General features: G+C 40.3%; 1 protein-coding gene across 1 annotated transcript in view; it reads right to left on the bottom strand.

Moving 5' to 3' along the window:
* The window catches only part of CACNA2D3 (calcium voltage-gated channel auxiliary subunit alpha2delta 3), an 869,947-nt gene that overhangs the window by 787,216 nt on the left and 58,292 nt on the right, over positions 1–24,439 (bottom strand). The window lies entirely within an intron of this gene.

A 24,439-nucleotide genomic window follows, 5' to 3' on the forward strand; every position in this document is an offset into this window, starting at 1 on the left:
AATCAATTTTTAAAATACATCTTCCCACAGGAGAGATGTCAGTCAGGGAGCAGAACTGGAATATACAAGCATTGGGGTGGAAAGGAAGTGCATGAGTACCCTTGCTGTGATGTCAGACAGTCCGGATTAGCTCTGCAGACAAGAGGAATGATTGGAGCAATGCAAGCTGTTTCCCTGGATTGGAAAAATATATTGAAGCCTGTACTTAAGGATGCCTGACATTCCCTATCATCAGACCCTGTTTTCAGTTGCTTATAACTTTGCCAAAATTTTGTAGCACAGGCTGAAGTTTCACATGCCAGGTGCCTGGCTCAAGCTGATTCTTCCCCCCCCCCCCCCCACCACACACTGTTTCAGAAAAATAAATGGTCCAGCTGCTTCTGAGAGTGAGAGTAGGGGGGGAAAGTGCCATGTGAAAAAACGGTGCTCTAGAATTCTAAAGAAAAATCATATAACTGTGATTTGTAGCAGTTCTGCACACTTGCAAAGCATGACGGGGGTTGTTAGATCAGTGGCACAACTTAGGGAACCCACAGTGCTGTGTTACCACCCTATTCCCCCCAAACCCGGCACCACATCCATCCCCCTCCAGCCTGTCCCTGTCCTAATCCTGTCTTGCCTTCCCACCCAACCCTGTTTTCCTCCCTGCAGCTCCTAGTCCCTTTGCCCAGCCAGTCTCTCTCCCACCACTCAGCTTCCAATCTTTCCCCTTTATCTCTCCTGTCAGCTCTCATTCCAAGTCATCCCTTCACCTCCGGGCATTTTGTACCAATCTACTCCCTCTGCTGCCACCCCCTAAGGTCCAGTTCTTGTTCCCTCTGCATTCAAGTCAGGAGCCTTCCTCGCACCCGCTGACTAGATGCCAGCAGCAGCACTTAGACCATAAGACAGTCTCCCTGTTCTCAGTTCCCATACCTGGTGCCTCAGCAGCCAATTGCAGGAAAGCCTCCACAGTTCCCACACCTCGAGGCTGGAGCATGCTCAGGGCAGAGGGATTCTTCTGAGAATTTAGTTGCCAGACAATATCAAGTCTCTACCGAGCATATGTGAACTGCGATTTTTCAGAGGCTTATAACATGGCCAGATTTAGGCCTTTTAAAAATAAATAAATAAATAAATAAATAAATAAATAACCCCACAGAACCTGCCAAAGCCAAATCCCCATTACAAAAGCTACATTCCTCGCAAATTTCAAGCCCCTGCTCCAAAGCATGACAGCACTAGTTTTTCAACACAAAAGTTGTAAAATTTCTTAACATGGATAACACATTTTTTCTTACCTTATTCTCAGAAACAATTAAACCATTTCAACTGAAAAACTCCCCCACCCAACAAAACATTAGCCAGAAGCAAACAATCAGCATGGAAAATTTCATGCCTGAACTTTTCAAGTTTGATAAAATTACAAGCTACTGAGAAAGTATCAGGCAACCCTATCTATTGGTATCACTATCTGCATCATCTCTCACAGACACTCAGTTAAATTTGATCCTCTGCATTCAGTATTCACATGTTATAACCCAGACACTTTATACTGCACCAAAGTCTATGCACAGAATTGTTATTTACCCATTCTTCACCCCCCATAGTCTAAGGCAGAGAGACAGTATATAACCGGATTGCCTAGACACCCCTTTGTGGTGCATCAGGGCACAACTCACCCAGCTGCGGGTCTGCGATGGTCAGGTGCCACCCCTCACAAGTGCAGTGCCATGATGCCTTAGCCCTTCAGCTATGGCGCTCTTGAGTCCCACCCCTCCAGGGCATTAGAGTCCATAATAAAATGGAACCAGTAAACTCAGAATCAGGAAGGTTCATCAGCAGAACCCCACCCTTCTGCTCAGGGTTTCTTTCTGTGCAGCCAGTGCCTTTTGTTAGTCTTCCTGGTTCCAGTCATCCCATCCACCAGGAAGCTTGTCCAGGTAGCAAGCGGTCTCAGACTCTTGGCTGGAATCAGACTTCCCTCCTCAAGGAAGACAAAGAGCTCTGTCCTCCTTTCTGGTCAAGCCCTACCTGAGCTGGGTCTCTTCCTTTTAAGGCCTCTTCCTCTCTCCACTCCTAACAACAACTGCAGGTGTAGCAGGGTGGGGCCAATTATGTCCACAGGCCCTTGTTAACTCCCTCCCTGCCAGCGTGGGGCCTGCGTGCCCCATCACATAGGAGTACCATTATGTGAAATGGCAGTTCGGTCTTACTATGAAATGTCAATTGTCTATTTTATCTGGGCTGTGAAGAATGGTATAGTACACTTAGACTAAATATAAAGAAAACATTTATAGTTAATGAAATGTAAACCTCAAAGGGCTTTGGCAGTTCAGGTCTGCATGGATAAATGTCTAAAAGCTCAGACACCCAAACATCTTCCTGAGTACAAAGTGGAGCACAATCCCCAATATTTCAGTCAAGGAGCCACATGGTGGAGCTGTCTAAAGACAGAGTTCTATCATCCCCACCAACGCACCCTGAGATGCATACGTGAAGTAAGTGGAAGGAATGGTTGAGGTGTGGGCAACTGCACTATATAAGGACAGAGGGGGAGTGGATGAATCTTTGCAAAAAGATAAAGCAAAAAAAAAAAAAAAGTTGAGGACGGTAATCCATACGATCAAAGACGTTGCTAGGCAGCAAGACACAAATCTCTGCCAAGAGACCCAGGCAAAACAGCTTGGGATATGTAGAAGGAATTCAGCCATTTCTAACAGCACACTCTGTTGCTACTGCAGTACATACACACCAAGAGTATGTTTACACTGCACATTCCTTATGGCGGCATGCCAGGTACATACTCTGCAAGCTCTCCTAGCATGGGTATAGATGTGAGGCACTACGTAGGCAAGTAAGACATACCTGAAGCCTGTGGGTACATACCCTACACAGCGCTCTATGGGCCCAAGCAGTGCCTCCCCTGTCTACACTGCTACTTTTAGCCGTGTAGCATCTGGCTGTCTCCCTGCTGCCGGACCCTTTCCCCACTTCAGTGAAAGACTCTGGCAACAGGGAAAGGCTCCAGCAGCTCCCTGCTGCTCTTTGTTCTTGTACTGAAGAACAAACAGCAGCTACTATGGACCTCTATTGATAAAGTGAATTTGAAGCAATGAGAGAGACATGAAAGGCTTCATAAATCTATTTTGAGCTGTCCAGTCCCTCAGATGTCATGTAATTTTCTCTATATGCCAGTTTCCTCCCATTAAATATCTTCTCTAAGGTATGTCTAATGTTAAATATTCATATTTAAGATTTACCAAAGCAAGCATTGCTAAAATATTAGCAGTGATATTTCTAGAGAATTAAACCTATAAAACTTAAATATTGTAATTTCCCATGGAGGGGAACCAAAGAACATTGAACTATAAATGTATTACTCTGCAGTTTTCACTGGGGAGGAGGGATTTTGAATAGGATTAATTTTGATACAACTGCACATCATGAAGGAATTTTCACAATTACTTAAATGCTTATTTTGCAGTAGTACCTCAATGCCTCAACAAGCTTGGGCCCCATTGTGCTGGGCACTGTGCAGACATGGAAATTGACAGTCCCTGTCACAAAAAACTTGCAGTCTAGAAGACAAGACAAAACAGGTGCAGTAATCATAGCTCTCCACCTGCCTACCCATTATCAGGCTGTAATTCACTATCAACAGTATAGGAGATGTGAGTTTTGAAGAGGGACTAGAATGAGGACAGGTTGGTGGCTTTATGGATTTTGACTAGGAATTATTCTCACTCAAAGGGGAGCATGAGAGAATGCTTGTCTGTGAAGCAAAGAATCAGACAATCAGCCTGGCATCATTGACAAAGTGGAGGTGAGAGCCAACCATGTGATAACATTAGGGTGAATATGTAGGATGGACTAGCTTTTGGAAGAACTTTGAAAGTAAGGACAAAGGACAAAAAGCTGGTGCAAGTCAGTAAAGTCAATGGAGCTGCACTAATTTACAACCACTGAGGATATGGTCCAAAAAGTTTGTGCATAACAGAGTGTCAAGCCAGAAAGATTATTCTAGCAGCAGCATTTGAATGGCCTTGAGCAGAGTGTGCACTCAGCCATCAAGGCCAGAGAGGAGGAGATCACAGTCGTCAAAGCATAAACTGATCATGGATTGGACAAGAGTTTTGGCAGCGTGGGCAGACAGTAAGCGTTGGATACTGGAGGTGGTGTTGAGGAAGAAGCAGAATTTAGATATGGCCTGGAAGTGAGTCAAAAGAGGGTCAACTCAAAAGACGAAGCCAAGATTATGGGCCTCAGCAACAGGAAGAATGGTAGTATTGTCTGCTGTGACAGAGGAAGGATGAAAAGCGTTGGGCCTGTGAGGAACCATTAGGAACTATGTTTTGGCCATTTTAAGCTTCAGTGGCTGACTGGACCTGCATGAGGAGAAGTCATAAAAAGGCTGAACTTTCTTCCTTCTGCCCAAGCCAAAAGGTACATTTGTGAATTCACCACAAAGATAAGAGGTTAAGACTTGATAGAAATATACTTTAACCTGTGCCTTCATATCCCAGGCCAGGCTTTAAGCACCAGACTACTTACCAATCTACTCACCTTCCCAAATCAAAAATTTCAGATTTCAAACACAGATTTCAAACACATCTGTGAAAACACAGATATCGCAACACAATTCCATTTTTGCAAAAATGTTGAGAAGTTTGCGTTTTCATGCCAATGCACAATGAAAACAAGCTTTGAAAGTTGTCGCGAAATAGAATTGTTGTTCTCCAGTCAGTTCTAGTTGAGAATGAAAGTTAGGGAGGTCATGAGATGAGAAAGGATGGGATTACTGGGACAGATGGAGGTGTTTGACATCCTCCCTATTTTCCTTGTCTATGTATGGAGTGACAGGGGAGGAGGAGCAGAATGTGGTGGAGGATGTTGGGATTAACACTTCAGAATGAACATTTCTAAGAGTGATTTGCAGATTCCAGGAGTCGATACTACAAAATATCACAGAATCATAGAAATGTAGGGCTGAAAGGGAACTTGAGAGGTCATCATCAAGTCCAGCCCTCTGTGCTGAGGTAGAACCAATAAACCTAGACCATCTCTGACAAGTGTTTGTCTAACCTGCTTTTAAAAACCTCCAATTATAAGGATTCCACAACCTCTTTTGGAAGCCTATTTCCGGCCTTAACTACCTTTATTGTTAGGTTAGATATAAGGAAAAAATGCCTAAAATTTCCCTTGCTGCAGATTAAGCCCATTACTTCTTGTCCTACCTCCAGGGGAACCCAGGAGGACAATTGAGCTGTGTCCTCTTTGTAACAGCCCATAACATGAAGACCTATCAGGTTCTCCCCTGCCAAGTCTTTTCTCAAGACTAGACATGCCCAATATTTTTTTAAATCTTTCCTCATAGATCATGTTTTCCAATCCCTTTATCTCCTCTGGACTCTCTCCAATTAGTCCACATCTTTCCTAAAGTGTGGTACCTAGAACTGGACACAGTACTCCAGCTGAGACCTCACCACTGCTAATTAGAGCAGGACAATTACCTCCCATGTCTTATACATGACACTCCTGTTACACATCCCAGAATGATATTAGCCATTTTCACAACTAAATCACACTGTTAACTCATTCAATTTGTGAACCACTGTAATCCCCAGATCCTTTTCACAGTGCTACCAGCTCGATGTTTATTTCCCCATTTTGTAGTTGAGCATGTGATTTTTTTCTTCCTAAGTGAAGTACTTTACTCTTGTCTTTATTTAATTTTATCTTGCTTATATCAGACCAATTCTCTAATTTGTCAAGGTTGTTATGAATTCTAATTCTCTCCGCCCAAGTGATTGCAGCCCCACCCAGCTTGGTGTCATCCACAAATTTTATAAGCATACTGGCCACTCCATTATCCAAGTCATTAATGAAAATATTGACTAGTACCAGACCCAAAACTGACCACTGCGAGACCCCATTAGATATGCCCTCCCAGTTTGACAGCAAGCAATTGATAACTACTCTTTGATTATAATGTTTCAGCCAGTTGTGCACCCATTTTATAGTAATTTCATCTAGACCACATTTGCCTAGTTTACCTATCCTATGAAAATGTCATGTCAGACACTGTCAAAAGCTTTACTAAAATCAAGATATATCACATCTACTGTTTCCCTTCCCCCCCACCCCCAGACTACTAGGTCAGTAACTGTGTCAAAAGAGGAAATGAAGTTGGTCTTGCATGACTGATTTTTGACAAGTCCATCAGCGTTAATATTGTATTAGAGTAATTTTGATATTGTAAATATACCAGGAGTTTGAGACCTTATATACTTGGTTTTCCAATTATTTTTCAAACAAACAATCTTTTGACATTTTTTTCCTGATTTGTATTCTGGGCTTATCCAGAAAGGATAATTATTTGCCATAACTGTAAAATTAGCCTCAACAACAGTAAAGCAAAATTGCCACTGACTCGTTCTCCCCTCCGTTCCCCAGACACTTTTCTCCATGCAGTTGGCCATTTTTTCTTTAAATCTGCTGCATCTACAGTTTTTCATCAAATCAGATCAGGTGGCATCACTACAATTGAACTCACCTTACAAAGCCTGAATATTTTAAGGCAGTGCAACGTTTTAAGAAAAAATATCCCCAATTAAAAAAAAAACACCACAAAGATTATTACAATAATAAAATAGCTAGTGAAAAGGCAAAAGAAACTTGTCCATATACTGTAGGTTTACAGAAGGAAATAAGTACCAACCAAGAGGAAACTGCCTCTTATACAATTAATTTTCATTATACATTCATCTGCATATGTTACTTATGTGAAGGACCTCGGTTTTCTAACAAGTTCTCTCTGCCACTTGGCAAGATTTCAGTGCCTGTGCTGTATTTTATAATTACAGGCAGAAATGTGCAGCCATCTATTGAAGTGTGGATGGATTAATAGAACATTAAAGCATTTCAGAGATGAACACAGGAAAATATTCCTTTGTTGGGTACACCTTTCAAAATACTAATTAATTTATACCTCCATCTTCACAGGTCCTCCAAAAATAGTTTGACATATGAAAGTGACAGAAGAGATGTTTCCTTCCAGAAAGAATCCATTCTGTTTCAATTTCTAATGGAGTGTCCTGTATATGCCCAGGAGATGAGTATCATTCTAGAATCATGTACTTTGATTAAGAAATGCCTGCTGAGGACCAGATTATGAATCCCTTTCTTGCACTGGTATGCAAATACTCACATGAATAGCGAAGACAGTGATGATAACAGGACTACTTATGCAAGTAACTGTTCACCAGTGGAAGTAGGGAGTTCATAATCTGGCCCTCAACGTCGTGTGCCCCGTTAAAAGAACCTCCTTAAATAGTGGCACTGAAACTCATTAGTTAAGGAAATAATTATGGCCAATAAGCAGTCATGGGATAAGAGGGAAGGTCCTCCTCAACAGCTGGTTAAAAGATAGAAAACAAAGGGTAGAAATAAATGGTCAATTTTCACAAAAGAAAAAGGTAAATAGTAGGGGCACCCCAAGGATTTGTACTGGGACCTGTGCTGCTCAATTAATTCATAAATGATCTGGTTAAAAAGGGCAAACAGTGAGGAGGCAAAATTGCAGATGATACAAAATTCCTCACAACCACTAAGTCCAAAGAGGACTGTGAAGAGTTGCAAAGAGATCTCACTAAACTGGGTGACTGAGCAATAAAAATGATAGATGAAAATTCAGTGTTCATAAGTGCAAAGTAAGGCACAGTGGAAAACATAACCCAAGCTATACATACAAAACGATGTGGTTTAAATTAGCTCTTATCACTCAAGAGACTTCTTGGAATCATCGTGGATAGCTCTCTGAAAACATCTGCTCAGTGTGAAGCAGCAGTCAAAAAAGTTAATAATGTTGGGAACCATTAGGAAAGGGATAGAGACTAAAACAGAAAATATCATAATATCATCATATAAATCCATAGTACATAAACCTCTTGAATACCATGTGCAGTTCTGGTATCTCCACCTCAAAAAAAGATATATTAAAATTGGAAAAGGTACAAAGAAGGGCAAAAAAGTGATTAGAGATATGGAACAGCTTCCTCACCAAGAAAGATTAAAAAAAGATTAGATCTAATTAGCTTGGAAAAGAGCCAACTAAGGGGGGATATGACAGAGGTCTATAAAATCATGACTGGTGTGGAGAAAGTGAATAAGGAAGTGTTAATTTACCCCTTCCCATAACACAAGAACTAGTGGTCACCCAATGAAATTAATAGGCAGCAGATGTAAAAATATACATAAGGAAGTACTACTTCACATAATGCACAGCCAACCTGTGGAACTTGTTGCCTGGGATGTTGTGAAGGCCAAAAGTGTAACTGGTTTCAAAAATAAGAATTAGATAAATTCATGGATAACAAATCCATTAATGTTCAGGGCCAAAATTACCACTGCAATTGTCATTTTTTAAATTTCATATTCATAGAACACTCACTAAACTCCCAAAGTTCTATTCCAGCATTCACTTCCAAATCCATCAAGATCTAGAGGGTATATCCTCAAGCCAGTACTTAATGTTAGTTTATTTCTGTAACTAAACTACTGAACCACCACAATGACAAACACTTTAGACATTTGTAATAACAATAGTTGAAGTTAATGGGACTTAGGCTTCTAAGTCACTTAAGCACTTCTGAAAAATTTACCCTATGTTTTTCCACAGTTAAAGCCTCCATCACTTAAATGTTTGCTGTAGAAAATGATCTACAATGTTCAGTGGTACTTCAAGTTGACATATCCTTTATGTAACTTAGCTCAGTTTAACTCTGTGTGCCCCCTAAATATTCAGCAAAGAGACACATAGAATTAAGCAGCTGTTCCTTCTGAATGTCTTTTTAAGAAAAAAAAATCAGTCTGGGTCTGCAGTTCTATAAAAGATATGGCTGCGGGTATGCCCATATTGAGGGGAAGGGATGCTGCTATATGCTATTGGATTTAAGGACAAGGACCAAGATTTTGCAAGCCTGGGTGTCTAAAGTCAAACTTCTACATCCATATTAGGCACCTAAATATAAGTAACCTGGTTTTCAAATGTGCTGAACACCTGCAGGACCCATTGTTTCAGTATGATTTATGGGTGTTCAGAACTTCTGAAAGTCAGGCCACTTATATTTAGGTACTTAAACATGGGATTTGGAAGTTTGACTTTATGTATCCAGCTTTGAAAGTCTTGGCCCAGATATGTACTGAAACCCAACAGATATTTTTAGCACTTAATAAAAACTAGCCTAAGTTTAAACCTCAATGCTGCACGTATTTTAAATATTTTACAAATACATAAAATTCTCACATAGAGCCATGATGAATGTGTTCTATAGATAGCAGAACAATGACTTCCCTTTTGGTATTAACCATGTACATATTCTAAGCACTTCCTTATCTGATTTAGAGTATGCAACTTTTGGTAGTTATGAGAACACCTATAAATCCACAGAGGAAAAAAATCTCCTATCCTTGTATACTACGGCAGCAGATGGAAGCAAAGCAAGCAATAAAGACTATATGCTGAGTCTCTCTGAAGACAAAAAGAAAAGGAGTACTTGTGGCACCTTAGAGACTAACCAATTTATCTGAGCATAAGCTTTCGTGAGCTACAGCTCACTTCATCGGATGCATACTGTGGAAAATACAGAAGATGTTCTTATACATACAAACCATGAAAAAATGGGTGTTTACCACTACAAAAGGTTTTCTCTCCCCCCACCCCACTCTCCTGCTGGTAATAGCTTATCTAAAGTGATCACTCTCCTTACAATGTGTATGATAATCAAGGTGGGCCATTTCCAGCACAAATCCAGGTTCCCCCCCCCCCCTTTTATTTTCACACACTCACACAAACCCACTCTCCTGTTGGTAATAGCTTATCTAAAGTGATCACTCTCCTTACAATGTGTATGATAATCAAGGTGGGCCATTTCCAGCACAAATCCAGGGTTTAACAAGAACATCTGAGGAAGGGGGGGGGGCGTGTAGGTAGGAAAAAACAAGGGGAAATAGGTTATCTTGCATAATGACTTAGCCACTCCCAGTCTCTATTCAAGCCTAAGTTAATTGTATCCAATTTGCAAATTAATTCCAATTCAACAGTCTCTCGCTGGAGTCTGGTTTTGAAGTTTTTCTGTTGTAATATCGCAACTTTCATGTCTGTAATCGCATGACCAGAGAGATTGAAGTGTTCTCCGACTGGTTTATGAATGTTATAATTCTTGACATCTGATTTGTGTCCATTTATTCTTTATGGAGAGACTGTCCAGTTTGGCCAATGTACATGGCAGAGGGGCATTGCTGGCACATGATGGCATATATCACATTGGTAGATGTGCAGGTGAACGAGCCTCTGATAGTGTGGCTGATGTTATTAGGCCCTGTGATGGTGTCCCCTGAATAGATACGTGGGCACAGTTGGCAACGGGCTTTGTTGCAAGGAATTGTTCCTGGGTTAGTGGTTCTGTTGTGTGGTATGTGGTTGTTGGTGAGTATTGCTTCAGGTTGGGGGGCTGTCTGTAGGCAAGGACTGGCCTGTCTCCCAAGATTTGTGAGAGTGTTGGGACAGGCAATTCTGCTTCCCTCATCAGCCAAATAACTTGCAAGTAAGACACCATATTTCAAATATAAATGTTTCAGCACAGTGGAATACTGGCATGATCAAAATATATTAGCATAGCATAGGTTCCTCAGTGGACTCTATTAGACTAATACAATCCTAAAAGAAAAATCATAGAGCAAACAATATGTACGCTCATGTGTATAAACATTTTACTACAAACATCAGGACTTGATCAAACTCAAAACTAGTGCCATAGTATGAGTCTGCTGTTTTTGCCAGCTATTTATGCATTTTGTTGTCATTGTAAAAACAAAAAACAAAAACAAAAAACCTATATTTTGAAGAGCTGATGCTGTACAATACTCATCCTCTAAATAGTGGGTTACCCAAATTGTAACTACCTCAGTATATGAATACCTATAGAGAGAAAGTGCATGCTGCTGGTACATACTTGGGGCGGGGGAGAGAGAACTAATACAATAACTACAGTCATGAAGAAGAGCCACTGGAATGAACCATTTATGTGGCAGGGATGCAGGCTGCACAGCAAGACACCCAAAAAACCACCCCAAATAAGAAAGCACATATGACTAACTGTGGTTTTAGTAAACATGAATGAAATCAGAAATTAAGTATGGATTAGGATTTGAAATATGCAAATTTTATATTCCCACTCCAATGCCTGGCTGTACTGGACTTTCCAAGCTTCCCAATTATAGAGAAAATGATTACTAACATCACATCAGGATTGGATAATTTGATCATACCAAATAAAACCTGGTACTTTCCCCCCCATTGTTTGTGAAAACAGAATCTGAACTTCTTAAAAGAAAAGAAAGAAAGAAAGAAAGAAAACAGGGAACACACTGAGTGGTACTAGCAAATGAGGGGATGCATCACACCTGAGCAGTGCTTCTGAAACTTTTGGGAGCAGAGGCCTCCTCTCAGGAAAATGAGACAACTGAATCCCTCCTCAACTCTGCAGCATGTTGTTAAAGGCCTGCACAAAATAAGTCATCATTCAGAATACACTGCAAAGGTCTTCATCAAAGAAGGAGAGGAAGGAACATATTACAATCAGTTAAATAGATAATATTGATATTAAGTATTGTATTAAAAATCACTGGCATCTTAGTTAGCACCCTTTGAAATAAATGGAAGAGTTCACCTCTCAGAGCTATTGTTTCATGCTCTTGACAGACTCAAGCAGACATCACTGCACTGGTTACACTAGTCATGGTCACGTGTTCAAGGTTCTCTCCTCAACTGTAACAGCTAGAGACTTAACTTTGGTATTTTTAAAATACAGTGAAACTGGAGAACAACAGAGGTTTTTCCATGCCCCCATCCTCACAGTTAGTCCTTCATGCCACCTCCAGGAGGTGCACTTTCACTTTGCTGCCTAAGGTCTTGAATGGATTATGAGAGTGACTCAGAAGTTTTGGAGATTCATTTAATCTTTTGATAAAGATCTGTATAATCTAGAAATTTAATTTCATAATGATTTATGTTACGTGTACTATATAGTACCTGAGTTGTCAGCTTAATTTACTCATGGTACTCCATTCTCAAGAGCTCCTGTTATATGAAGAAGCAGATTAATGAAAGGAAAAAAACACACATTAAAAGTTGTCTCTCTTTACAGACTCACCTAATGGGTGCATCTACACTACAAGTGCTAAAGCAGCACAGCTGCAGCTACACTGCTGTAGCATAGACACTTCCTACAGTGACAAAAGGGGGTTTTCTGTCACAGTAGTAAATCCACCCCTGAAAGGCAGTAGGTAAGGTAGGTTGATGGAAGACATTTTTCACAGCCCTGAGTAAAGTAGCTAGGTTGACCTAAATTCTAGGTGTAGACCAGGGATTAGATTTTATTTATTTATATTTATTTTTAAAACCCACAAGTCTGACAAAAATAATTCACCAACATGTCAGGAAATGGCTCTCTTCTTCATATGGGAATATAGAAATCTGTACAATTTAAGTAAATAGTTTGAGAATACTGTAATTATTCCATCATCTCAGCAATGCAATAATTAAGGTTCATGTCAGTGCTTCCACTATAAATCTCCCTATTTTCAGAGGTTGTGACTTTCCATTAAAAATGTTCTTTGATGTGAAATACATAAGGCAAATCAAGAAATGAAAAAAAAGTTTAATTTTTTTCTAAATGCCTCTGAAATTTTTTAGATCAACACGGACAAGTTATTTGTGTGATTTCTGTCAATTTTCTACTGGCATCTAGAGGAAAAAAGTCTGATTTTTAAATTTCTTACATCTAGGCAAGAGAAGAATGAGGACCAGTAGTTATATGTCTTAGGCAAGGATTAGTAAAATGGATGACAAGCTTTAACTCCAGGGGAGAGGCCTTCTCCAAAATTAGATCATGTTAACAGAGTGGTTTCCAATATCAGGGTGGTGGTGGGGTGGTGGATGGGGTAGGGCCTGTAAAATATTCCTCCTTCCCAATTTCTAGAAAGTTACCCAAGTGATCCAGCATGCACAAAATTCTGCATAGGCCACTCTCCTTGAAGAGATAAAGGAAAGTCATTATAGCAGGAAGAAGAAGAAAAAAGAGGATATCAGAAGCAAGCTCACCAGGAGGGGGAGGGGCACGAGTAAAAGCTGGCCCTTCTTTTGTGAGAATTTCACTGAAATGGAAAACTGCCTTAGAGGCATTAACCACAACTCTTCTGATGGAGCTGATCTGCTGCATTAAACTTGTTTTTTTTTTCTTTTTTTTGGAAAGGGGCGGAAGGGAAAAACATATTTAAGCAAAGCCCTTACAAATTATATTGTTTTATTACACACATTTTACATTTCAGAAGTCTTCATTTTCATCCAGCTGACTTTGCTCACTTTTCGTTATTTAAGACTTGTGTATTTGGTAAAGAAAAATATATGTACTTGTGCTATTATGCTTATGAATTTCAAACATGTTTTAAAGGTGACTTGTAACTCCAGCTAGTTCCACCATGCAATCCACATGAGATTTTATTTTATTTTCAAGTCTGGGTTAATCCTGAATTATTTGCAATTACATAGAATTCAGTGCTGTGCAATGCTCATCCCTTCATGTGTGTCCAATTAGAAAGGACTTTAGAAGATATTCAGGGAAGCTGCAGTTGCCTGATACTTTGCATGATATAATGATGCTCAGAGTTTCATCGTGATTTTGTCTTATTCCTCTTTTCAAATTCTACTGAAAACACAAACTGACATAGGAAAATGAATACAAATAAAGCTTCCATATGTAGCAAAAATATTTCATTACGTAAAATATGTGTAAGTAGTGCAGCTTGAAAATAAAGCAGGGTATATTATTCAGCTCCAAAAATTTCTAAAATTATAATGAGATGGCTCATGAACATTCTCATTATGTAAATCCAGATTCCTTCATGAATATCCAAGATAAAAGCTGAAACTGACAGAACCTATTTGTGGCTAAGCAGCAGTCTCTGCACTCACATATCTGAAGTTCATGTTAGTTCTACAAAAATGCTTTGTTCCTAATCTTTGGAGCTGTTCTTCATTAGCCATGTGAAGCTTGCTCTTATATAATTTGAGAGGGTTGAAAAGGCAAACAGGAAAAGTTTATATATGGATAGCAGGGAATATAACTGAAGGACTATTCAGATGGTCAGAGGCGGCTGAGCAGCTATGCACCCCTTTTAAGAAAATTCTAATAGTTTATAAATTTAATACACAGAATACATTATATGATTGCACCATATGCTAGAGCATGAACGCCTTATTATATAACGTCAGCAATTAGTTCATGAACAAAATGCAAGATGAATCTAGTAAATAGGATATGCTTTTTCTAGTTTTATGCAATAATTTGAAGATATCGTTTTTTCAGTTATACTTTATAGAATCATGTTTTCTATATTCAAAGGAATAATGAGTAGATATTTCATTTGTAATGAATATTTTCCAGTTTGTTGTTTACCAACAGCACATATTGAGTAGAGAGTTTTAATGAGTAATTCTAGTATTACATGTTTTCACCTTTATTGGAAACCAGTACTTCCTAGTCTCCTAGAGTGATTTGCAGACCTTAAATTAAAGGGAGATTTTATTAAGAATGCCTACTGTAAGCAGGAATAATCTCTCCCTGCATTGCTAGCTATACTCCAATCATTTCATTTTCTCTTATGCCTCAGTGGAGCCCTTCATAAAGTTACATGAGCCTGTGCATCAAGTTTCAGGATAGATGTATTTTAAACCATATGGTCAAAAATATAGTATTTTCATGCCTGGAAAGTCAAAACATTCTCAGAAAAACAAAGTGCAAATTCCAATTATGAGTCCGTATTCTGCTCTCAGTTACATACATAGCACCACACTGAAATCAACAAGATTATTGGAGAACAGAATGCTGGCCAAGGTTCTAAGTAGCACAAACATCAATACTACCATGATCAGTGCTTTAGAAATGCTTTAACTAGTCACTGTGAATGTGTATATTAGTGCCTAATCTACTAATATTTCAAACACAACTAGAGTGATTTATATTAAAGTATATGTAAACCTGCAAGTATCCACAAGACTAGTATTGCTTTCAAATTACCATATTTGTATAATGAATTAGTTATCTTGATTCCTTAGTATTTGGAATATTTATGGAGTATTCCATGCATGTCAGTCTTTCAAATGTGTTTATTATTGGCTCTTTAAACTAATCATATTGTGGGCTTGTAGTTACAAGAAACAGCCAATTAGTTTCATAAAATAAAAACAAGCTACCACAAACCATTATATGTGCATATGATGCTCACTATACACCATCACTGTCAACAGAAAAGACTTTAATATCAGATTCAGTAGCTGATAAAGCCCCAGTGATAAAAGATATAGTTCTGACGGTCATCATCTGAGATTTGTACAAAATATACAGTGATTTTACAAATAAGATAACCTGGACCACATGCTTTGTTTTCAAGTTCAGTATATGGTATAGTCCTCTCAGTGGCCAAGGTTACCACCATGGGCAAAAATCCTACTTCAAATGGCCTGGGTCAGTCCTTGACCTGGACAGTGGTGGCTTAAATTAAAATCAGCAAAAAGCAGAGTCAATAAACATCTTCCTTCCCTGTACTCCAGCAGGCACCAAGTAGCTTTGAGACATGGCAGAAAGTTTTTCTTTGAAGTCCCAAGCTCTACGGCTGTCTTTCTTCCTGTTTGTCCCGCTTTCTACTTGGGCTCACCCTCATTAGCTACAGCAGCTGGGGTATGTCTCCCCTACCTGAGATTTCTCACAGTTGAGCCAAGGTGGGGCTGATTTTGCTGTCTGCAGGCAGGGAGGATTCTCAACAATGCTTTAGGTTCTTTTCTATCAGCCCCTTGTCCAGAGTTTCATGACTGATTCCCCCTCTCTGCAAGTGGGTTTTGGAGTTTGTTTTTTGCCACTATCTAGAACTGCAAACATTAGTTTTCCTGTCCATTATCACCTAAGTATTTATTTTGGTCTGTTTACCAAATGACTATAACACACTTTACAAACAATTATGAATTTAGCTTGACAACACTTTTGAAGTAGGTAAATAGTATAACATCCCCGTTTATAGAGGAGAGAGTGAGAAAAAGATTAAAGGTAAAAATTTTTAAAGCAGCTAATTGATTTAAAAGCCTAAGTCCCATTGACTTTTAAGCACATAAGTGGTTTTTGAAAATAGGACTTAGGCACTTCTGAAAATTCAGGATTAGTATATATGGAGTTTTAGGTTTTCAGCTGAGTGAATTTAGTGCTCATGAAATATGCCAGATCAATAACACTTATTAATCTAGTCCTCTGTTTAGTTCCAGAACTGAAATCCAGGCAAGGACAAAGAACGTAAAGTCTTTGGTGGGGATTCTGGAGGAGAGCATTTTGAAGTACTGTGAAAAATCATAGCTTATCAGTTGAAGGAATTTGTCCTCTAATTATCAACAAGGTATGCAGTCTGGAGTGGGGGGTCCTTCTGTATCCCCTCCTGGACACCCAGATGCCATAGACAGCCAGAAAAATCTTCTGCCCTGTTTGGTTAGCCAAGCGGCGACACACCTTTACTATTATAAAATATTTATCATATGATAGTGTCAAGAGGTTGCATTCAGCATCAACATCCCTTTATGCTGGGGACTGTACAAACTCAGAAGCAGGTACAGTCTAGCAGATGCATATCTGACTAATACAAGGTCAGACAATGTTCACCACCTTCATGCTCAACTTAGTGTAATGTACTCTACCTGCGACTGAAAGTGATTGCCTTGAAGAAATTCCAGATGGCACAACGTGCAGCCGCTCATCATCTAGACAACGTGAGGCATAGAAAATACCTCATTTTTCAATTCTATACTTTACACTGGCTACTGGTGCAATGCTGGACCACTGTAAAGTCTTATTCTTAATCTTCAAGTCCCTAAACAGGATGAGTTTCAATTATCTAAGAGCCTGCCTCTCTGTGGCTGTGACCTGACAAGAGTGCACTGCTTGGGCACTCCAGATTTGACAGTGCCAAAAGGTGAAACATGTATGAGCAGGGGATTTTCAGCAGCAGGCTCAACTATGGAACTCATCTGCAAGCAGTTACTTTGACAATGGATTTCCAACCTCCAGATCACAATTTAAGATCCATCCTTAGCCTCATTAGCCTTAACACTAAAAAGTTCACAAAGATAGCTGGAAAATTCCTAAACATCAAAAACCCACATCCACTTTCTCAACCTACCATCAGGCAAAGAAAAGAACATAGTCTACAGACTAATTGTATGTTTTTAAAATTCTGGTAACATTCAAATATAGTGAAATACATACCCAGATAGGTTACACTGGCACAATGTTTAATCCTTGTTCAGGAAAGAGCATGCTAGAAGCAAGAGGGAAGTCAAGTCTCTTTCATCCCTTTTTAATCCTTGCTCTATCTACTGAGATCACCAGTAAGGGGCTACTCATGTGTGGAAGTCAGTATTGTGATGTTCACATCTGTCCACTGGGAACTGATCTTATGTGACACGGGCCACACAATCTGAAAAATATGAGAATAATTTTTAGTAACTACCAAAATGAACTAGATTTGAACCAGTAAATTACAGAAGAAAGGCTATATGGTCACTAAATATATTACATAAAAATAAAGAGGCTCACCTATTCAGCAACACTCCAATGGATACACTCCCTCGATTCTGAGATATTGTTGTTCATCACAACTCCACTTTATGTTCCTTCAGGCAGTTCTGATCTGGGTGCCAAGGTTTTCATACAGATCAATTTGATCTAATATTTTTGGTAAGATTTTGAGTTTAAGCTTAAACTTGGCTCTGTGGTGTTTGCAATATCTACAGTGGTCTACTATTCAGAGTTTTAAAGACTGACAATGAAATTATTCCAATTCTTTTAGTGCAGCCTTGCAAAATTCAACTTGCCAATTCATCCAGGGCAAGTAATTTTTTTTTTGGCAGTCGAATAAAATATACTTTTTTCATTATATTTGTTATTGTATTAATAGGAAGATGAAAAAATTAATGCCTGGGCCAGTAAATTTATGAGAACTGAAAAAATCTACATTGGCATATACCTTAGACATGTATGATTTTATTGTAAGTAGTTTTAGAGCCAAATTATATCCTTAATTATATCCTTAAATACCTACTATATAACTCCTCAATGTGCAGGAGAGTAAGACTGTCATTATAACTAGTAGTCATTTTCAAATTAATCTAATATTATACTATCTTTCAAGTAGCATGAATCTTCATATCCACAGCATTTTAATGGAGGTTCTTCAAAAGTGGGCATGGTTTTGCAGTAAATTAAGATTAAGAAAATGCTTAGTCACTAAACATAGTGACATCTGAGAGCATATCTGGAGAATATAATTTGAACTGACCTTGGAAGGAATCATTTACATTCCTCATGTGCATAACCAGTGAGGAGCTATCTATATGCAGTTTCACACCTCATGAACTTTTGCCCATTATCCATCTAAATCAGAGATCCAAATACAAAATCTGGCACTCGGGACACCATGTGGATTTCTGACATTCCTTGGAAAATGTATGGTCCTGAAAGCAATGGTTAGATTATAATGATCCACAAATGTAGAGGTTTTTTGGTTTTTAGCCAGGAAGCATAGATATAATAGGGATAATCATCATTTTGCCTAACTGTTTCAAAATATCTCATTTAACAGAGCACAACAGCATGGAAACTGCTTATACAAAATATGAGAAGGGACTGCAGTATTTCCTGGCATCTGGCATGCCCTCAGTGAAGTACAGGGGTGGCCTTTCAGTTGTGGCATGCCACCTAGGCTCTGCTATGCTATGGTCTAGGTGAGGGGTTCTCAAACTGGGGGTCGGAACCCCAAAGTGGGTCGCGACCAGATTTTAATGGAGTCACCAGGGACAGCATAAGACTTGCTGGGACCCAGGGCTGAAGCTGAAGCCCAAGCTCCACCCCCACCCGGGGCAGTGGGACTTGGGCTCTGGCCTCCTATCCCCTGACCCCGGGACAGCAGGGTTCGGATCCTCTCCCTGGGGTCATGTAGTAACTTTGTGGTCCGAAGGAAGTCACAGTGCAATGAAGTCTGAGAACCCCTGGTCTAGGTGACATGACAATTCACTGATAGTGATGAAAATTTACTGATATGCCAATGTGTGCCATGCCTTTCATTTCATGTGCCATGCATACATGCAACCCCTCCTGTGAAATGTTGCAATGTATATTTTTCAAGTCACATTACATTATGCTGCTGGGCTATAGTCCTTTTGCAATTTAAAAAGTCATAATTAGCATTTGACATTAGAAGACAAGTGTTGGCCAAACTGTTCGGATGCTGTGTTTTAACTGGGGATTGTTTGTTGATGTATTTTTCCCCCTTGCATACTAGTTTACCATTGCTACAGTGGTCTATTTATGTCCAGTAGATAAATCGGTATGATATTTTTGCTGGCTTGGACTATCAGAACAGGGCACATGGCAGACTCAAACACATACATAGTGACCCGGATATAGTCGGAGTTACATCTACAACACTGATCATGTTTGGCAGTGTGAGGAAACAGAAGTAAAGTGGCAGAATACACTATATTTTCCACAGACAGAAACAAAGTATTTTGAGTTAAGCATGTTTTTCAACACCTCTAGCCACAAACATTATGTATTCAGACACAAACAGCAACATTTACAAGGCCAGAGAGCATGTCCCTTACACACGTGTGTGGGATGAGGGGTGGGAGAATGAGCAAGGACCCTCTCCTCCTCTCTTGTGCAAGGGTCTGTCAGACACTGCTTCCTTGCTGAACTCCCAGTGGCATCTAAAGGAAATGGTGAGGATCGTCACTTTACAGAGCAGGCTGACTGCACTGGGGGAGCAAACTTTACCTTATTAAAGGCATCGCAGTTTCACAGCTACCTGTGCCACAAAATGTAAATATATTAGTTTTAAACACACATAAACAAAATCTTGTCCATGTAAACTTGCAGCAAAATAAAGAACTATGTAAATATACTATGAACACTGTTAAAGAGTCTATCTAGCCAAACTTCTTAGTTAAATCATTAATGCTATTTTTCTAATGCTCGCAAGTATGTACGAATAGATAAATAAACTTAGGGTATGTCTACACTGTAGTTAGACACCCGCAGCTGGTCTGTGGCAGCTAAATCAGGCTCATGGGGCTCAGGCTAAGGGCCGTTTAATTGCAGTGTAGATGTTCAGGATTAGGCTGGAGGCTGTGCTCTGGGACCCTGCAAGGTGGGAGGGTCCCTGAGCTCAGGCTGCAGCTCAAGCCCGAATATCTACACCACAATTAAACAGCCCCTTAGCCCGAGTCAGCTGGCACAGGCCAGCTGCGGGTGTCTAACTGCAATGTAGACATACCTGGTATGAGAGGGACTCCAATTAGGGGTTCAGATTTCCCAGGAGTCCTTATATGCCCATAACTACAAGTGTCTTGAAATTCTTCAGTGTTGCCATTTCTCATGATTTTATCATGAGCCTTGAGATACTTAGGGTTTTTGTTTTTTTTTTGGGGGGGGGGAGTGTTAGCCCCACCTTCCTGGAGACATGAGTTACATGAGATCTCAGCTTTCATTTTAAAAGAAAAGAGTAAAGCTATAGATTAACCATAGCCTAAGTCAACGTATGTTATGTCACACGGCGGTGTGAATTAGCCACCCCAGAGTGAGGTAACTTATGCCGACTTAAGCACCTGTGTGAACAGCAGTATGTCAGTGGGAGAGCTTCTCCTGCCAACACAGCTACTGCCACTCATGGGGTCTGGGGTAGTTAAGCCAATGGGAGAGCTCTCTACCCTCGGCTTAGAGCGGCTACGCTAGAGAGCTTACAGTGGTCGTAGCCTCCATTTCTATCCCTCATGGTTGTGGAGAAAATCTTGAAACTGGGCCCCTTGGTCTCTTTAACTGGAGGGATAGTTTAATTATTCAGGCTAGGTATAGAAATCTGATCTTTGCTGGTTTTAACTAATGTCAAAGTTTTCAAGTAATAAAATCAAACATATTGGGCAAAATTCACTGCTGGTACAGTAGGGTACAACTCCGCTGCCATCACTGGAAATGCTCACCCATCAGAAGTGAATATAGCCAACTATATTTAGCCATGAAATTAGGGTCCTTTCAGTTTTACTGGAGGAAGAAAAAAATCAGACGGTGAAGTCCTCCACAAGGCTACATGTGGCAGGCCCAAAGAACATATTCTAAGGGCTTGGCTGCACTTGCGAGTTACAGCGCAATAAAGGAGACCCAGGCGCACTAGCTCACTACCCATCCACGCTGGCAAGGCACGTAGAGTGCTCTGACTCCGCGACTACAGCGCTGCGGGTACTCCACCTCGGCGAGTGGAATAGCGTTTGCTGTGCCCCCGCTGGAGCGCCGCAGCGCCAGTGTGGGCGAGGTGTTTTATTACTGCGCTCTGATCAGCCTCTGGAAACATCCCATAATCCCCTTAAGTCAAGTGGCCACTCTTGTCCTTGTTTTTGAATCGCTGCAGGAATGCGGATGTGCCCTTTGAAAGCTCCGTTTCTAACAGCCGGCTGCTTATCTGCTCCGAGACAAAGCAACCATTAGTGTGGAATGCTGTGTGAGAGAGAGGGCCTGCTGCTTTCTGAACTTACAAGACAGCATGCTGACATACTCTCAGCCCCTCAAAAACCCACTCTCTCTCCCCCCACATACACACAACACACTCCCTGTCACACTCCACCCCACCCACCCCCGTTTGAAAAGCACGTTGCAGCCACTTGCATGCTGGGATAGCTGCCCATAATGCACTGCTCCCAATGCCACTGCAAGTGCCGCATATGTGCTTGAAGCTGTCAGTGTGGATAGACTGCAGCTCCTTCCCTACTGAGCTCTACGAAGGCTGGTTTAACTCAAAGCGCTCTACATCTGCAAGTGTAGCCATGCCCTAATAGGAGCGCGACGAGAACGACAAACTGCTAGACCAGTGGTTCCCAAACTTGTTCCACCGCTTGTGCGGGGAAAGCCCCTGGCGGGCCGGGCCAGTTTGTTTACCTGCCGCATCCGCAGGTTCAGCCGATTGCGGCTCCCAGTGGCTGTGGTTCGCTGCTCCAGGCCAATGGGAGCTGCTGGAAGCAGCACGGGCCGAGGGACATACTGGCCGCCACTTCCAGCAGCGCCCATTGGCCTGGAGCAGCGAACCAGGCCACTAGGAGCCGCGATCGGCCGAACTGGCGGATGCAGCAGGTAAACAAACCAGCCCGGCCCACCAGGGGCTTTCCCTGCACAAGCGGTGGAACAGGTCTGGGAGCCACTGTACTAGACTCATTTAAATAAAATGCAATGATGCGGCAATCCACACTATACTGTCACTTGAGAAATTTTTTTTCAAGAAAATAACTTAAAAATTAGTTGCCAGGTAAGGCCATTGATCATTATGTACTAAAGGTTTCAGAGTAACAGCCGTGTTAGTCTGTATTCGTAAAAAGAAAAAAGAAAAGGAGTACTTGTGGCACCTTAGAGACTAACCAGTTTATTTGAGCATGAGCTTTCGTGAGCTACAGCTCACTTCATCGGATGCATAGCATATATATGCTATATATATATATATATATATATATATATATATATATGCTATATATAGCATATATATGCTATGCATCCGATGAAGTGAGCTGTAGCTCACGAAAGCTCATGCTCAAATAAACTGGTTAGTCTCTAAGGTGCCACAAGTACTCCTTTTCTTTTTATGTACTAAAGCTAACTCGTGTGAATTTGAACAGTTAACAGATGGACTAATTAGAGACCAAATGATTTGCAATCTAACAGAGTGAGAAGTAGGTCTTTTGCAAAAGAGGGGCAGTTGATATGTGCAGGATAAACCCATGCATAGCATATATATGCTATATATAGCATATATATGCTATGCATCCGATGAAGTGAGCTGTAGCTCACGAAAGCTCATGCTCAAATAAACTGGTTAGTCTCTAAGGTGCCACAAGTACTCCTTTTCTTTTTATGTACTAAAGCTAACTCGTGTGAATTTGAACAGTTAACAGATGGACTAATTAGAGACCAAATGATTTGCAATCTAACAGAGTGAGAAGTAGGTCTTTTGCAAAAGAGGGGCAGTTGATATGTGCAGGATAAACCCATCTCTCACTGTTAACAAGCAACAAAAGAACTGAAATGCATCTACTTAAAAATACATATGAAGGCATAAATGCAAGAGTAAATAGAAACCTGGCTTGCAATAAAACCTGGTGGCAAATAGAAAGTAATGTAAAGGCAGCTCTGCATAAGGGTGTTCAGAATAAAAGCTTCTTCTTTTCCCCAAAAGTGCATAACTCAGAACAAAATTGTAACCACCACACAGCTAGGATATAAAGCTGTGATGATGATTCAGAAACAAAGTTCTTGATTGATCTCTTAAAGTGACAAAGCAAATTACTACATCATATTGATTTATGACCCTGGAAATAAATGTTTCGTTAGCAAAATCTTACCTTCCTCCCTCAAACCATTTAGCACTGGCCTCTCTATCCTTCCATCTGGTCTAGCCACTATTGTTGAAATAATCATCTCCTACATTGTTCTTTATAAATAAATGTTGATTTCTCTGTAGGTCAGGTGGACTGACTTTTTACCCGTTTCCATACACTTCCATTTGGGCTACTACCTTTGCATATATGCAGACCACGCTACTTTGTCTATGAGATTTACAACTACTTTGCAGTCTGGCTTATTATACTAATTTGCATTACAATACAGATACTGACAACTGAATTTTTAAAAATGTTTTTTAAAAGGAAAACTCAAGAAATAAAATATGCAAATCAAAGCAACACAGTTGTTGTTCATGGTAAGGATAAAGTTCTTTTCCGTCACAAAACTGGTACAAGACAGGGATATGCTGCAGTGCAAGCTTCCACATTACTTTGCCAGCATGCCTTAGTCCTCATCTGGATATGCCTATTGTAGGGTAATTCAATCTCCACACCTAATTAGTTCTTAGTATCTCTGCTAAGATGACCCAGTAACTGTGCCCATTCTGAAGGGGACTTAGCAATGTAGACAGTTTGGACACCTGCCTCCTAAGAGGTGGGCTGAAACCGCCAACTCACTTCTTATATGGTAGTCCAGTAAACAGGTATCTACCCTGGGCTAGAGTCAGACTAACTGAAGTAGTGACAAGTCTATCTCCATCCCAATTATTCAATTTTCTATTATTTTGACACACAGTAGTGGAGCTGGCAATCCATTCTTTTCTGCTTTTTCATGTATTGTTCCAACCCTATAACACACCCAACTTCTTTTTTTTCCAATGTAGCCTTCTTTCTTTTGTAAAATCGGATCTCCTTAAAGGCTTTATAAAGTTTTGACAATAAACCTGTAGATCTTTTGATACTATTTGAAATTCTATTACAATA

Source organism: Natator depressus, chromosome 7 (assembly GCF_965152275.1).
Source record: "Natator depressus isolate rNatDep1 chromosome 7, rNatDep2.hap1, whole genome shotgun sequence".
Classification (NCBI taxonomy): Eukaryota; Metazoa; Chordata; order Testudines; family Cheloniidae; genus Natator; species Natator depressus.